The sequence below is a fragment of the Xiphophorus maculatus genome, chromosome 11, assembly GCF_002775205.1.
Source record: "Xiphophorus maculatus strain JP 163 A chromosome 11, X_maculatus-5.0-male, whole genome shotgun sequence".
Taxonomy (NCBI): Eukaryota; Metazoa; Chordata; class Actinopteri; order Cyprinodontiformes; family Poeciliidae; genus Xiphophorus; species Xiphophorus maculatus.
In genome coordinates, this window is record NC_036453.1 from 16,849,282 (window position 1) to 16,865,357 (window position 16,076).

The 16,076-nt window shown below is 41.5% G+C and overlaps 1 protein-coding gene across 8 annotated transcripts in view; it reads left to right on the forward strand.

Annotated features, from left to right (window-relative positions):
• arhgap32 (Rho GTPase activating protein 32) overlaps positions 1-16,076 on the forward strand; it is a 124,688-nt gene that overhangs the window by 69,182 nt on the left and 39,430 nt on the right. Inside the window, exons 1-2 of one of the 8 annotated variants that reach the window (XM_023342599.1) lie at positions 9,967-9,971; positions 11,557-11,562. The exons of the other annotated variants lie outside the window; for them this stretch is intronic. The gene's annotated coding sequence lies outside the window, so the exon portion shown is untranslated. Of the gene's footprint in view, positions 1-9,966; positions 9,972-11,556; positions 11,563-16,076 lie in introns of those variants that run through there. 8 annotated transcript variants of the gene reach the window in all.

The following is a 16,076-nucleotide window of genomic DNA, read 5'->3' on the forward strand; positions in this document are numbered from 1 at the left end:
GCCCCCTGAGAACAGGAAGTGTCATGTTTTACTGTGAACGGTCGCTATCTTAGCCCTTTGACCTAATCAACATGAAACTGTGTCCAGAGACAGAAGACATGTTGGTGTGTTGTGGATCCAAGCCCTGACCGGCTGCGATGAAGCAGCTGGGTGTGGCGGCGTGGCGAAGTGACCTGTAACGCCGATGCCATACGTTTGCTTCTAGATTCCACATGTTTCGACCGAGCTGCACCAAACTTGGCCTGACACATCCTGGTCTGATGCCTGACAATGCTATGTCATCATATTATGACGTCATCTAAGCCCCGCCCCCTCAGAATGAATTAGAGAGATCTTCTGTGTAATTACATAATAAACAGTCCATGTTCGTTGTTTGTAGGGCAATGCTGCCCTCTGCTGCCCACTGAAATAGTTTCATTATTTCAGTAATTCGACACCAGAGGGCAGCATTGCCCTACGGAATGAAAGTTCAATGTTGTAATGGAGGAAAAAATTAAATAATTAGTAATTCTAACACAAAAACTCACAGAGGCACCAAACGTTCAGTGATTGATCATAATCGAGTGTCCAATAATATCCAATGGTCAAATGATGACATCACTTAGGCCCCGCCCCCTCGGAACAGGAAGTGCTATTTTTTTACTTGGAAAGCTCTGTTTATGGCTCTCTTGACCTAATCAAGATGATTCGGATGATAAACTCTGTCAATGCTCGCTGCTGGCTGAACCGTGTGGGCGTGGCCAAATGGCGAATATCAGTCCCTCGCCATATACATACGTTTGGCTCTTATTCAGGCACAGATCATCCGATTGGCGCCAAACTGGATATGTATGACCTTTGTTCACCTCTAAAGAGCCCGACGGGTTTGAAATGTAATTTGGCTCCACTGCGCCCCCTAAGTTAATACATGGGCTGTATCTCCTCGACGCATCGACCGATCTGCACCAGATTTTTTGACAGTCGTCGGGGAGCGCCGCCGAACGCATTCACGCGTGTCGCCTGGTGGATGGGTGTGGAAAATGCGCGACAGCTTCTGCGGTGGCTAGCGGGCGGCGGTGCTGGAAACTGCGGCGGAGCTTCCGCGGTGGGGAGCGGGCTGCGGCTCTGGAAACCGAGCGAGAGCTTCTGCGGTGGCCGGAACCCCCGCGGTGGCCAATAGGCCGGAGCGGCGCTTGCTGCGAGGGCCGCCCGAGGCTGCTTGCAGCTTTAATTATTCTTACGATTCTGCCCCCCTCTTCGTGTGCCTTTTTGGGGGCTTTATCATATTCAAAAACTCACCAAACTTGGCGGAAGCGACTAGGCGGTTTAAAAATTTTGAATTTTAAGGTCGCCGCAAAAATCGCAAAAAAAATTGCTCAACGGCAGCAACTAGCAATTTTCAAAAGACCCATTGCTATTCACTTACTTCATCGTAGAGACTTGAAATTCGGTACAGTTGTAGAGCTCACTAAGACGCTCAGAATTTACAAGTAATGTCATAGTGCAAGTATCGCAGGAAGTCGGCCATGTTGGATTGAAGGTCCATTTCGGACCCTGATTTGGCCGTTTACAGCCTTCGTATTTGATCGAACTCCTCCTAGGGATTTCGATTGATCGGCTTCAAACTCGGTCAGTCTGATCATAAGGCATGTCTGATTTAAAGTTATCAAATTGGTGAGTTTTGGAGCATGTTGAAGGGGGGTTACCAGGGGTCAAAGTTCACCTACACGCCATGAAACAAAAACCTCTTATATTTCCTATAAAAAAACACATAGAGGGACCAAACTTTCAGTGATTGATCGTCATCGGGTGTCCTATAATACCCTGCAGTGAAATTTTTTTTTTACGTAGGCCACGCCCCCTGAGAGCAGGAAGTGTAATGTTTTACTGTGAACGGTCGCTATCTTAGCCCTTTGACCTAATCAACATGAAACTGTGTCCAGAGACAGAAGACATGTTGGTGTGTTGTGGATTCCAACCCCGACCGGCTGCGATGAAGCAGGTGGGCGTGGCGGCGTTGCGAACGCCATCGAATTTCGTTTGGCTCTGAATTCCACAGTTTCGGGGTGAGCTGCTCCAAACTCACTAGGATGGATCCTTATCCATCCCCGAACAGGAATCCATAGCGAAATTTGGTGGGCGTGGCCTAATTTCTCTACATCTCCCCCTGGAATATTTTAAAAAATCAGCCCCAAGCCATGCTTTATCCTAGAATTACGAAACTTGGTACACATGTGTATCTTGTCAGGACGTACAAAAAAGTCTCTTGGAGCCATGCTCTAAACCCAACAGGAAGTCGGCCATTTTGGATTGAAGGTCCATTTTGGGCCCTATTGTGGCCGTTTACAGCCTTTGCATTTGATCGAACTCCTCCTAGGGATTTCGATTGATCGGCTTCAAACTCGGTCAGTCTGATCATAAGGCATGTACAATTCAAAGTTATCAAAACGGTGACATTTGAACAGGTGGAAGGGGAGTTAGCAAGGCTCAAAGTTCCCCTGTGATCGACTGTGTAATACAAAGGGGATCCTTTGTCAAGTGAGGGGCAATGCTGCCCTCTGGTGTCGAATTACTGAAATAATGAAACTATTTCAGTAATTTCAGTAATTCGACACCAGAGGGCAGCATAGCCCTACGGAATGACAGTTCAATGTTGAATTAAACAGGAAAAAATTAAATAATTTGTAATTCTAACACAAAAACTGACAGAGACACCAAAGTTTGAGTTATTGATCATTATCTTGTGTCCAATAATATCCAATGGTTAAATGATGACATCACTTAGGCCACGCCCCCTGACAACAGGAAGTCTCGTATTTTACTGTGAACGGTCGATAGCTTCTGCACCAAACTTTGCACGAGTGACCCTGGTGGGATCCCTGACGACCCTGTGTCATCATAGTATGACGTCATCTAAGCCCCGCCCCCTCAGAACAGGAAGTGTCTTTTTTTTCCTTGGAAAGCTCCGTTTATGGCTCTCTTGACCTAATCAAGGTAATTCGGATGATGAGCTCTGTCAATGCTCGCTTCTGGCTGAACCGTGTGGGCGTGGCCAAACGGCGAATATCAGTCCCTCGCCATATGCATACGTTTGGCTCTAATTCACACATGGATCATCCGATTGGCGCCAAACTGGATATGTATGACCTTTGTTCTGCTCTAAAGAGCCCGACGAGGTTGAAATGTAATTTGACTCCACTGCGCCCCCTAAGTTAATACATCGGCCGTATCTCCTCGACGCATCGACCGATCTGCACCAGATTTTTCCACAGTCGTCGGGGAGCGCCGCCGAACGCATTCACGCATGTCGCCCGGTGGACGGGCGGGGAAAATGCGCGACAGCTCCTGCGGCGGCTAGCGGGCGGCGGTGCTGGAAACTGCGGCAGAGCTTCCGCGGTGGGGAGCTGGCTGCGGCTCTGGAAAACGCGCGAGAGCTTCTGCGGTGGCCGGAACCCCCGCGGTGGCCAATAGGCCGGAGCGGCGCTTGCTGCGAGGGCCGCCCGAGGCTGCTTGCAGCTTTAATTTATTCTTCCTTTTGTGTAATCTTTTCTCCTGCTGCAGCAGTAATTGTGAAATCTTGAACTGATTGGAGTCGGTTTTCTCCAGTGTAATTTTTGCGTTTACCTGCAGCTGCACTCCTGGAGTAAATTGCACACTGCAGTCCTGTCATCTTGGCAGGGCCCGCTCCCAGTGTGGCCACCTTATTGAGTTGCAAACATGTTATTTCACGTGTGGTTGGAGGTAAAGTGCACTCTCACTGTCAGTGCACATGTGCTTTGTATTGTGCAATTGTAAATGCTTATAGACCGACAGTACATTGATGCTGCAGCTTATTCTAGCAGCATGTCTGAGACCTAGTTAAAGTCTCCTAGCTTTTTTCTGAAAATAAATTGAACCCATTTATTTTCAGAATAAACTTTCATGGAGCTTCTTTGAAGAATCCTTCTTTAGAAATGCAGGTTGAACGCTAATATTAGTTAACATTCAATCCAAATCAAACGTCTGTGCTGCTGCGTCATGTTCAGCATCGAGACACTATTTTAGCTTTACTGATAGGCTAACTCCATTCAGCTTGACTTGAACACAGCAACAGTCTTTTCCAGTGTCCTATCAGATCATTTTTTTTATCCCAAGAGAAGTAGCTTTGTGCAGCTTCTCTTAACAAGCAACTCTGTGTTGCATGTGCGTCAGATTCACGAGCGTACCACAAAGGTTGAGGCTGGAACATTTGGATGTAAACAATAATAAAGGAGATTAATTGCGTTAAAATTTTTCATGCGATAATATCTAAATCATTTATTACTGAAAAATTAACGTGTTTAGCAGGAACACTAAATACAACAGTCATTTTCTCACTGGAAATTTTTTCTTCTTTAAGATTCTAAGAATATTATTCATAAACATGTCCTTTAGAGCTCCATAGGAATCCCTTCTCTTGTTCCTTCGACGTGGAGCAGTGACGGCACTCTGGCTAATCTCCTCCGCTTCCTGTCACTCTTCCAGGCCTGACACTGCATTAAACCTGCTGATAGACCTCCAGAACTTTATTGACTTCAGTAATATCTCTCCGTGCCAGTCGGCTTTGCTCTTCCACGCAGCAAATCTGCAACCGGACATTTTCCCCGTCCTGTTGCCGGTGGCACACAGAGCTCAAAGCTTTCAAACATTTTATTACTAATGGACACTACCATGTAAACTGGTGCTGTCATCCACTGTTTGCGCTGCCAAGCCAGCCTGTAGTCCTGACTTGTCCACAGATGAGAATATTGGGAGAATTTTGCTTTGCATCCTCATTTTTATAAGGTCCTTGGAGAAGAAACATGAACTACCTCACATTCACATTTTCTGAAATTAAATCAGTTCTGATCATTTGCAGTCCAACCCATCGGTCTTTTTCTGACTGATACTGATTACTAATTTTCTTCCTGGTCTTACCAGCCAATTCCAATTTTCTTAAGAACTACAAAATATACCAACAAATTTGCTTAAAATTGCTTTAACTCCATAACTGAAGTTAACTGCAAAAAAAAAGCATAGGGTAAGTTCCTTGATGAAGCGAAATCCTGTTTAAATTCAATAGAAAATAAAGCAGATAAAAAACTTGCTCGACTCTCTAAAAAATGAACTAAGCTGTAAATAAAGACCCCCGGTGTCATCAGAGGGAGATATTTTGACACTTATTTACATCCTCATGTGACTCCAAGAAAATAATTGGCTGAGATATTAAATATTTAATGCGCGAGAACAAAAGGGTTGGAATTCGATCTGATAGAAAACAATAATCATGACTGAGCTAACAGCTGTGATGGAGTTTCCCCTCATGTTGACCGCAGTGCAGCAGTCAGAACGGGTGTCGGTCAGCCAGAGCAGCAGGTTGCGTGTATGAAAGCAGCCATCCATGTAATGAAGACTGGCACCCACAATCCCCCAACTCTCCTTTTAGTGTACAGCTAACATGTCTTCTACCTTCTGATTTGTAACATAACGTCCATTTTATACATCTTCAGCCATCATCTGCATTTGTGGAAGACCCTCCCCCAGTGGGACCCCATTCATTATTTTTAATACCTCTTGATAGCGAACAGCTTTCAGCCTTCAGAAAAAGGGTCAAAAGCCAATAAAGAGAATCTGATTTTGTAACTCTAGATATTAATATCTGGAGTTATTGGTGAGATTTTGTCTCTTGAGAAGGTGAGAGCCTCGTTCTCTTATGTCAAACCCATGTGTCACATGTCCATCCAGAGGCCTGGGAGTGATGTAACTATTAGTCATTCTGCTCTCGGTGGGGGAAAACAAAAGCTTGGCCAGAGCTCGGTCTTTGTGCCTCATGGTCATTGTTGAAAGGTTCTTAAAGCTCCACTGCGGACAAAGCAGCACAAAACCCAGCACTCATTAGGCACTGTTGTGGTCGATGAAAACGGGCTCAGCGTTGATGTTTTTCAGTTTATGACATTATCTGTTCTACGCAAACCTCCATTCCTGAGATTTAGGAGTTTATTCCATGACAGAGCTTAGTCAATCAACAATAAGCATGACCTGCTCACACTGTCCCGTTTCCTCTGTCTTATTGTAACGTTTGCAAACTGAGTAGACTGATTTATTACCACCAGCTCCGGTGGGAAACGTGCTTAAATGTTGGAATGTTTTAACTGCTGAGCCGGCTGCTTGGAGGAACTGCACTTCAGGGGGCTGATAAGTCATCTGGAAGACCGCTACTCTGCTTTACCTGACTCATCAACATGATTTGTGGGTCAAGAAAATTGCATTTTAAGTTGTTGTTTGTTTTTTTTTCATTGTGCTTTATCTGACACAACAGGATAATAATGGATGGTTACCACCAGTGTGCAGAATGGCCTGAATTAGCACTATGCACATATTGACTGTATACTATTTGCACTTAGCTTAGGTGGAAATCCATTTCAGCCCCACTTAGTTCCCTTTGCAACAAAGGTTAATCTGTGTTAGATTGTGCTCCAGCTATCCTTACGCAGAGCTGTGTATGCACACCTCAGTAATCAGATTTATTTGGTGTCCCTGCTCCAAGCTATGATCTCACCCCGCTTTCAGCAACCTCGCTCTGTTTAGATTCCATTGCACTCCTGAGCCCTATTCCCAATCCATTTTTATAGCGTAAGTAATGATTTTAGATATAGCCCCTTCACACTTCCTTCTGCAGCTCCCTTTCACTGCAGCAAAGGCCTGCAGGCAGCCTGATTCTACCTCCGCCTGCTCTGCTCCTCTGCAATCTGACAAACTGCCGCCGTTATTCTTCGTACTACAAGCTGCCATCCACACAGCTTTAGACTCTGACCCCATGGTGTGTTCACGAGTCATTTTTCATAGTAAAGCTTTTCTAATTGACTTCTTCAAATCAAAGACAAACGTTTACTACACATGCAGAAAAGTAAGTTGCTTAAAGCTGACGTATGTAGCATTCATAAAAAAATATGTTTGACATATTTATTAAAACTGTCAGTATGTCGTAACAGTTTGCTATGAGACAGATGGTTTGTGACAAGATTGATTTTGTCTCTGAACTTCTACTGTTGTCTGAAGAAATGCACCACTGCTGAGTCGTCCTGGCCGAAATCAACCTATCAGAGCCAGGAGAACGGTGTTACCTCTCCCTATCATCCTCATGTACTTGCTGCTAAATGTGCCAATGACGGAGAAGCAACTTACTGTTGCAGAAAAGCAGTTTATCCACTGTCATCGGTGGCCATGCTAACTAGCCTGAGCAATTTGACAAGCTGTGCTAGCTACTGGTCCTGCTATCTGCTGTGTGTCTGTGTCCAGTACGCTTTACTTGTAGTGACTGTCAGGCACTCCAGTAATTGTCTGTTAACCTGTTCCACTCAGAGAGCTACGGATGGAGAGAAGCTGATATAAAAATGCCCTTAATTGTTTTTTTCTAGCCTTCCTGCTAAAAGGAGAGGTGACAACATATTTTTTGCGTGTGAGAAGTTGCTGTAGACTTAACTGTTTTAAAACGGAGAGAAGATTATGGATTTGAGACTTCACACTGCTTTTAGCATTTTAAATTAGCAGTATTTGGTGTTATAAACTGTAAAAATCCAACTCCCAGTGAATCTATTTGAGACTAGGTAGAACCTCTCCTTAACTGAGATCTCTAAAAAGATCTCCGGACTGCGTAGGAACCTTTTGCTAAGAAAAAATGCATTCCAAATCCCAACTTGCACTGCACTCTTAAAGGGTTCTTGGCAAGTAAATTCCAAATCAGTACAAACATTTGAGTGTTTTTTTCTAGTAAAAGTTTAGAAAATTAGATTTAGTTTTAAATGTGCATTCTTGTCTTTAGTTAAAACATTTTATTTTGTACCCATAAGCAGCGTGGGTACACTTTATTAGGTTTCCTGGACATCATCAGAGCGATTCTTGTCCAACCTGTCTTTTGTGTTGCGCAGCAGTGGGCTGAATAAACTGGGTCATCACTGGATTATCATTTGATTTTCATAAGCAGACGTATAGTAGTGAGATTCAAAGCTGTGCCGGGGCAGCTGGGGTGAGCGAAATCTCAGCTAATGGTAATGCACAGCTTGCTTTGGCCCAGCAGCGAGTGCTGTCACTACGCCTGTTTTCCACTGCACATGTTGAGTTGCAGGGGGAGATTTTGGGGTTTCAGAGACTGGAGTTCAGGCCAGCTGGGATGGTGTGCTGGTTAAAATAAATTTCAGGAATTATGTATGGATCTTTTAATATTCTTCTGGGGGGAGATGAACAGTTTTTTTTTTAGCATTCAGGCAGTTTACACAACCCACTGTGCATAGATGGATGAGCATATAGCGAAAGGAATGTCAGGATTGGGGAAAAAGTTTAAAGCCTCTTGAGCTGCTGCCGTGGAGACAAGTTGGTGAGCGGTATGGTACTGTTAGGGTGGAGCAACTGGCGTCACACAATACAGTTTATGCATTGGAGGACAGTAAGCCATCACTGCTTGAAACAAGCATGAGACATACTACTGAGTCACTTTATCCTTGCTTTAGTATGATGCCACATTAGGCGGTTGAGTTAAAAACCCGCCTGCCCAACGAGAGTCCAGCTGGCAGTGGAAAGGTTCTCCTGAATACACCGGACCATAAATTATCGTACCGAGATCAATGCTGTGCCATTCATTTTAAACAAGGCCAATATTGCTCACCTAACTTATTTTTTTTTGAAGAATGTTTTAAAAGTTTCTTATGACTAAGTTTTTACAAAATGTTTTATGAAGGTACAATTAATGGCATCAAGAATCAAAACGAAAAGACATTTAAAAATGCTTTACCTGAAACTGTTTATTGGGAAATATGAACTAGATAAAAGCTCAGTTTATTTTTTCTCGTTTCTTCCAAACAGTCATTAATCATCAGTTAAATGAACCTAATTCTCTATTAAACTCCAGTGGAAACACTTGGGCACAAAAGTTATGTGATCAACAACCAGATGTTACTATAGGTAGAAAAGATGAAGAGGGTGTCAGGAAGTTGTTGGAAGATGTATGTTGCACTGACTTGTTGCGTGAACAAAGATATTCATGTGGGATTTTAATCATAATCACATCCATTATTTAATGGAAACATCGCAGTTGTGAAATAGTTTTTTTTGTTTTTTTTTACAATATTGGAATATAAAATCTTTGCACACATTTGTCATGAAAACGCAGCATTTGTCCTGTATTGGACTTAAAACTTATTTGGTTGTCGAATCTCTCAATGTTCATCTTGATTAGTCGAATAATGAACTTTTGAATGAAGTCTTGTCTCAATGTTTCTCATTTTCCTGTTGGCTTTTAAAACGCCATCTGCAGAGTGAATGGCAGAAAGTGTTCTTCAAGACTTAGGATCACAAACTGTGTATGTATCCATATTAGTATACAGTTATGGTGATGGAGAAGAGTAGCCTCTGACAGTTTTAACATATAAACAGATTGTTTCTGAGAAATTAATTACATCTACAAGCTTAGATCCAAAAAATGGGAAACTAGTGGTGGGAATTTTTAGGCTCTTGGTGTGTTGGTTCGATTATGACTCAGAAGGTTAAGATGCGATTATAAATAAATTGTTGACACCTCCACCGTGTGACTCAACATGCTTACTGAATATGTAAGGTTATGATGACATAAGAACTCGTGGGAATGGCTTTCCATGCATCCTATTTTAGAGCTATTTTATTTGCCTGTTACTTTGAGCTTTAGATTGGTTCTTTAATAACGTAGCTCTGAGGTAAAATGTTACATCTAGAGTTGGGATGCAACAATATGACAATTTGGGCCATTATCAATACCCGGTATTATCATCGCTGTTATGACTAACTGATATTTACCAATATTTTATATATATTTCACGAGCCTTTTGACATCTTGAAAAAACTCCCCATAATTCTGTCCCGTATCACTGTCACATGCCACAAACAAATGCCACATGACCAACCTCCTACATTACCCCTCCAGAAACAAACAGCAACATGGAAATAAATATTGGTTGTTGATTTTGGTCCAGTTTTATCATTTTTTACTATGACCAATATTGGCTGATACCAATGTTATAATTGTGCATCCCTAATATGAGGAGCCCATACAAAAGCCCTGATTCTCAACAACGTTTGGTGGCCATGTGTGACAGAATGGACACTGGAATTATTACACCCCCCTCCCTCTTTTTACTTTATTTAAAGATAAGATAAGATAAGATAGCATTTATTGTCATTGAACAGGATTCAACGAAATTTCTATTGCAACTCCCGTGCAAAAGACTATACTCTTAAGCTGCACTTCTCCTGTAAATGTTATCTGCCATTATTTATCTATAATCCATTCCCTAACATTCTTGTATATTCTGTATAATCAGTATAATCTGTGCATATAGCTCCCATATTTATATTTATACACAATATCTATATCTCTTGCTATAACCCCTTATAGTCCATACATACATAGTCTTGTACATCCGTAAATAAATATTTATATCTCGTAGAGCACTTCTGGATAGATGCAAACTACATCTCGTTGCTTGTACTTGTGACAGTGCAATGACAATAAAGTTGAATTCTATTCTATTCTACTTGAACTGAGGTGCATTAAACTGCAGTTACAGCAGTTCACCACCAGTTGGCACATGGAGCACGGTGAGCGCTCCTGACTCAGGGGTACCGGCTGGTCAGCGGAGGCGCTCACTGTCGCTCTTGTCTGTGTTAACAGGTAAATATCAATTAGCGCTGCTATTTATATAAATTGTCTCGTATAGGGGAAGTGAGCTAGAGTAAGGTAATTAGATATTTGTGTGTAAGTTTTGAATAAGCCTTTTTTTAACCTATATTGTAAATATTTATTGACTAAGCGAGCCAACGGCAATTTAGTGCGGTAACGGCTGGTCAGCGGAGGCGCTCACTGTCTCTTGTCTGTGTTAACAGCGTTCAGAAAATAAAAGAACCTGCGAAAACCACACTGCTTAATCATTAAGTGTGCAACACATGGATCCTTCACCGTAATTGCTGGCTGAACTTTGCAATCATCTTCACCTTTTCAGAGTTCGGTAGAATCTTTATCATCTAGCTTTACGTGCTTTCAATTCAAGATGGCCGATAACATCAGGTGTTTTACTCCTACCTCTTGTTTGCCCATGTCCCCATCTCTATGAATTACAAATAGATTTTCTGCCCTCATCCTTGTATGAAACCTAATACTTTTAATGATGTATTATCTTTTTAACTATAGATATGCAATTTTGAACACTTTGTGCCTATTCCGTTGGCTCTTTGGTCCCAGACACCAGCTCTCAACTAGACTCATTGGGGTTAAACGGCAACATGAAAATAAATTTCAGCGCACTTTTATCATGTTTTACTATGACTAATATTGACTGATAACATAGAGCAAAAAGCACAGGTATCGTTTTGCCGAAACAAACCAACATAAACTTCCTTCAGTAGATGTATCTAACGATCCATTCAAGTAATCGTTTATTGTATCAATTACTCTGACAATCGATTAATCAAATCGGCCACTCAAGCCTCTTTTGTATTATACATTAAAATATAAAAATAGACCAACAATTCAGTTCCTATTTTAAATAAGAAAAGGAACAATGTGTGAGTTTGATCCCAGCTCTCCTTCCTGTGTCCAGTAGTTCATGTTGTCCACAAATCTGCTGGTGAATGCTCGTCATTTTGCCTCGTTGCCCTTTGTAGCTTGAGTTGTTTTGTACTTTTATACCAGACAAAACATGCTATCCTATGAACAATTAAAAATCCATATCAGCTCTGCAAAAATAGTTTTAGTAATCAATTATGCCATCTATTATTCTGATAATTAATTAGATAAAAACATTGGCACATTCTTCAGAACCTGGAGCTTTATTAATACAATATTTGAAATACATTAAAAGATGCAAATAAACAAATAATCTGATTCCTTTTTTAGACAAGAACATAAACATTTATTGCTAAATGAAGTAACCGCATTCCTTTAGTGAATGCTTCATCATTTGTAACAAAGGATGCGTGTGCAGCTAAAAAAAATACTTTGACCGTTGGGAAAAGCTCAGGTCTTTCTGCGTGACTTAACGTCAGTACAACTGATCTGTTGATTATATTTTGTATTAATATTTGGAAAGCAAAAGATCTGCTCAAAGTACCTTCTTTCTTTAAGCAAATGGCTTTTTTTTGAGTCTGTGTACTTCAGTTAATGATTAGTTGATTACTAAATCAGTTGACAATTATTTCGATAATCAGTAATTGCGATTAATCGTTTCAGCCTTACTGTGTTTGTGCCGTTACTGCAAAGATTCAAGATGCTGGCTCAAATCCAACAATCTACTCCATATTACATCCAAGCAGTTCTTTGCTTACATTACATGCTCTGATATCATGATGCTGATTGTTCAGCTGCAGGTCTGCAGTTGCTCTTTGTGATCTTGTTTGTAATTGGTTGAGATGTTGGGCTGTGACCGGAGCAAAGGGCTGCTGAGGTCATATATTCTGTGGATGTTTGTGGCCATGGTTATTTTTTGCAGTAGTCTGCTCTCTTGCAAAGGCAGCTGAAACTAAGGCTACGCAAAGTCTCAGTTATTAAAAAGGTAGTCCCTGGTCTGTACATGTGGAAGGACAGAAAGCACCCCCTCCCTTCATGTCCTCTGCTTCTTTTTGGAGTCTCTCTCTTCCTCTCCCTCCATCGTTCTTTGTCCTGCGAACACACAAACTGGAGAAGGGGTGAAGGGGGAGAAGTGGGAGGGGTTAGCCAGCATGTCAGAGACGTGGGGGGCGGGAGAAAAAGCGAGTGAATTGCATGTGGCAGAGGGACACAGAAAGCAGACTGTCAGGTCAGCCGGGAACAAAACTAAACAAAAACATCTTTTCTTTCTTTCGTTTTTCTTCTTCTCTTGATTACGTGTAACCTCTTCCTCGCTGCTGCTGAGCAGATTGGGTGTCAAACTGGTGCTGGGTGCGAGCCATCAGAGAGAGGACGCCAGCTAGAAGATGAACGTTTAAAGAAAACAAAAAGAAAAATGAGAATGGGATATCACAATGGTTGGATGGAGAAGAGGGGAAAATGGAGTAGATGAAAGCTGTCCCACTGAGGAATCCAGCAAACATCTCCACCGCCAGTCGCCCTCCAACACCAGCTGCTGATGATATTATTGTCTCTGAATCGCATGCTAGGAGAGCTTGTGCTGTAACGGGAAAGAGAGCGCAGAGCTGACAGTCGGACCCTGCTGCGGGAAAACAAGGCCCCTTCATGTCCGTCCTCTCTGTAGAGAAAGACGCAGTGGGAATGGTGCTGGGGACAGGTGCTGGAGCGATTAGAGCGATGAAACAGAGTGTGAAAGTGTTGACTTTGAAGGGAATGAACACCCGCTAGGAGTGTAACCTGACTCGACCCGCAGTAAGTGTGGCAGATGTTTGTGTTTGTGGCTTTGCCCTTTGGTTCTTCACGCAGATTGTCGTCCTCCTGCAGAAAGTGGAGGAACCGCTTGCCTTTTTTTGTTGATTTTTTTGCTAAAGGTCACACCAGAAAAATCCAAATTCTTTTCTTATTACACAAATCTGATGCAATTCAGTGGCCTCTCTCATTTGTGTGAATAAAAAAGTGTAAAATTGTGAGGTGGAGAAATATGCTGGCATTCTGCAGATCTTTGCTCAACAGAATAATAAACAAATATTTATCTGTGTGTAGCTTTAAAACCACTTCATCAACACTTTGACCGGTCTGAGTTGTTCTTCATCACTTTTTATGAACTTGGTTAAGATTTCTACCATACTTATCAATTTCTTCTAGAAATGTAAACATCGATGAAAAGATTCGAGGGTACTAGGCATTTTCTCTCTGTTACCAGAGAATATCCTGAGAAAGCAACAAGGATGTGAAGTTTTTGTAAGTCCAAAGAGGCTTGTGGTGATTTAATTCTGTTTCCAGATGTGCAACTTGAACTACAAGAGGCCAACTCTGAGATGGGCTGAGCAAGCAATTAGCCTTTCTAAATGTTTCAGAAAGTGTATTAATATAGTCGTTGGACATTCTAATTGTCTCTGAACAGTTATTTTTGAAAACCACATTTTCTATCTTTTATTTTGTATGCCGTTTTTCTTGTGCTAATTATGTTAGCATTCCGTAACTAAAGCTGCTCACTATTTATGTCCAGTTTTTGGAAACCTTTAAGCTGCTGGTTTTCAGCTGATCCTTTAACAAATAACATTGAAATTATGTTTTTTACTTTACTTTCACTTATGTATGTAAAACCGAGATAATTGGCTCTTTGCTGTCATGCTATGTTGTCAGAAAGCAGAGAAACGACCACAGAAAGGACATTGTTGCTATGTGAAGGCTCTATTCACTGTATATCTACCATAGACAACTGCGTCTGATTGAGGTTTGCTCAAATGGGAGCACAAACACACAGATGTCTTTTTCCTTAACTCGCTTTTCTAACCCCTGCTGCTTCTACACCCAACACACAAACACAGATTCACACAATGTTAATAGTAAATGGACTGCATTTAGTTGCAGCTCTTCCAGTCTTACTGACCACTCAGTGCTTTCACACTACCAGTCACATGACATTCACACGCAGACATGCAGAGGATCTGGGTCAGTTCAGCCCCTCACCAATATGTGCTTCCATTTTAAACATTCACATTTTTGTCCATTTCACCCCCCTGTACTTCAAGCACTTTGTGTTAATATCATGTAGTTTTCATATTTGAATAGTTGTAATTAGTCACAGAAATTCTCCAATTTCACAATTTTATTAAACTGTATTTTTTCTCAAAACTTTGTTTTAAACCCTATTTACATTCATTGTGAATGTGAGGTTGTTTTTTTTTTTAAATACGACACCTTATGATGATACAGTTGCAGCTCAATTGACTCAATTTAAATGATCAGTTTTGTATATCCTTGGAGTTGGTCTGAAACGTCCTGCAACAGATGGCTTTAGGATGTTTTGTCTGGTGTGAATGTACAAAATAATTCAAACTAGAAAGGGCAAAGAGGCAAAATGAGGAGCATCCACCAGCAGATTGGTGGACAACATGACGTTCAGTGTCCTGCCAATAAACTGCTGGACGCAGGACGGGTAAGTGGGATCAAACTCAGACTCGCTACTGACCGCACAGTTACCCTTCAAAGTTTTCTTGTTTAGAAAAATTGTCTGAAATTTGTGCTTCACTTACACATTACCAATTAGAATAGTTTAAAACATTATTTTAACATTTCCTACCCAACTCTTTTGGGCACAAAGTGGAGTCATCTGGTAGTATGATCTGTTACCACCATATCAACTGGTTTTAAGATTTGGAGCCATTTTCTAGGATCTGCTACCCTGCAGTATGGTAATTTGGTCATGTGACTCCACTAAACCGTTTCTACCAGCAGGAGACTCCTGACAGGTAATTTTATGTTTTGTCGTACCTATAAATCAACCCAGATTTTCTTAATTTGGGGAGATTGGCGTGGCTGAAATATTACAATATTTCATGTTTACATCCATCGCTGCCATGGTTTTTAATGACTTAGCAAGCTTATCATGCTTTGGTTTTAAGTGGATTTCTTATTTAATGGAAACACATCAATCAGGAAATTTAGTTTTTTCCACTTGGGCAGAATATTGAAAAGGTTTTGCCCACATTTCTGATAGAAACGCAGCTATTGTCCCTTTTTACCTGCAGTAAGAAAGAGCTGACCAACAGACAACCCTGATCAGATCTGAATGCGCGCGGTTAACAATAGTCACCCCACTGTTGCCACCTTACTGACTTTGTTTATATATTTAGCAACTTTTCAGACAAAAAAATCGGTATCAGCAAGAATCGGCGGGTCAGGCTTTTTAAAGATTGGAAAACTGGAGACCAAACTGTTTTAAGTACAGCCTAAAGATCAGTGTAGTCTTCAACCTGTAGTGGTGTATCCTGAGATCAGCAGGTACTTCTTACCAGATAAACTGAAATATCGTCACAAACACTGTAATAAGATCATTTACTCCATTCTGTACATCGGTTAAATCCGGGTTTGTAGTTTCAGGTCTGTTGAACATTGTGTGGCTCTAAATGAAGCCAGTTCTTGTGATCTGAATCTTTATTGTTCAGATGGAGATTGAGACGTGTAA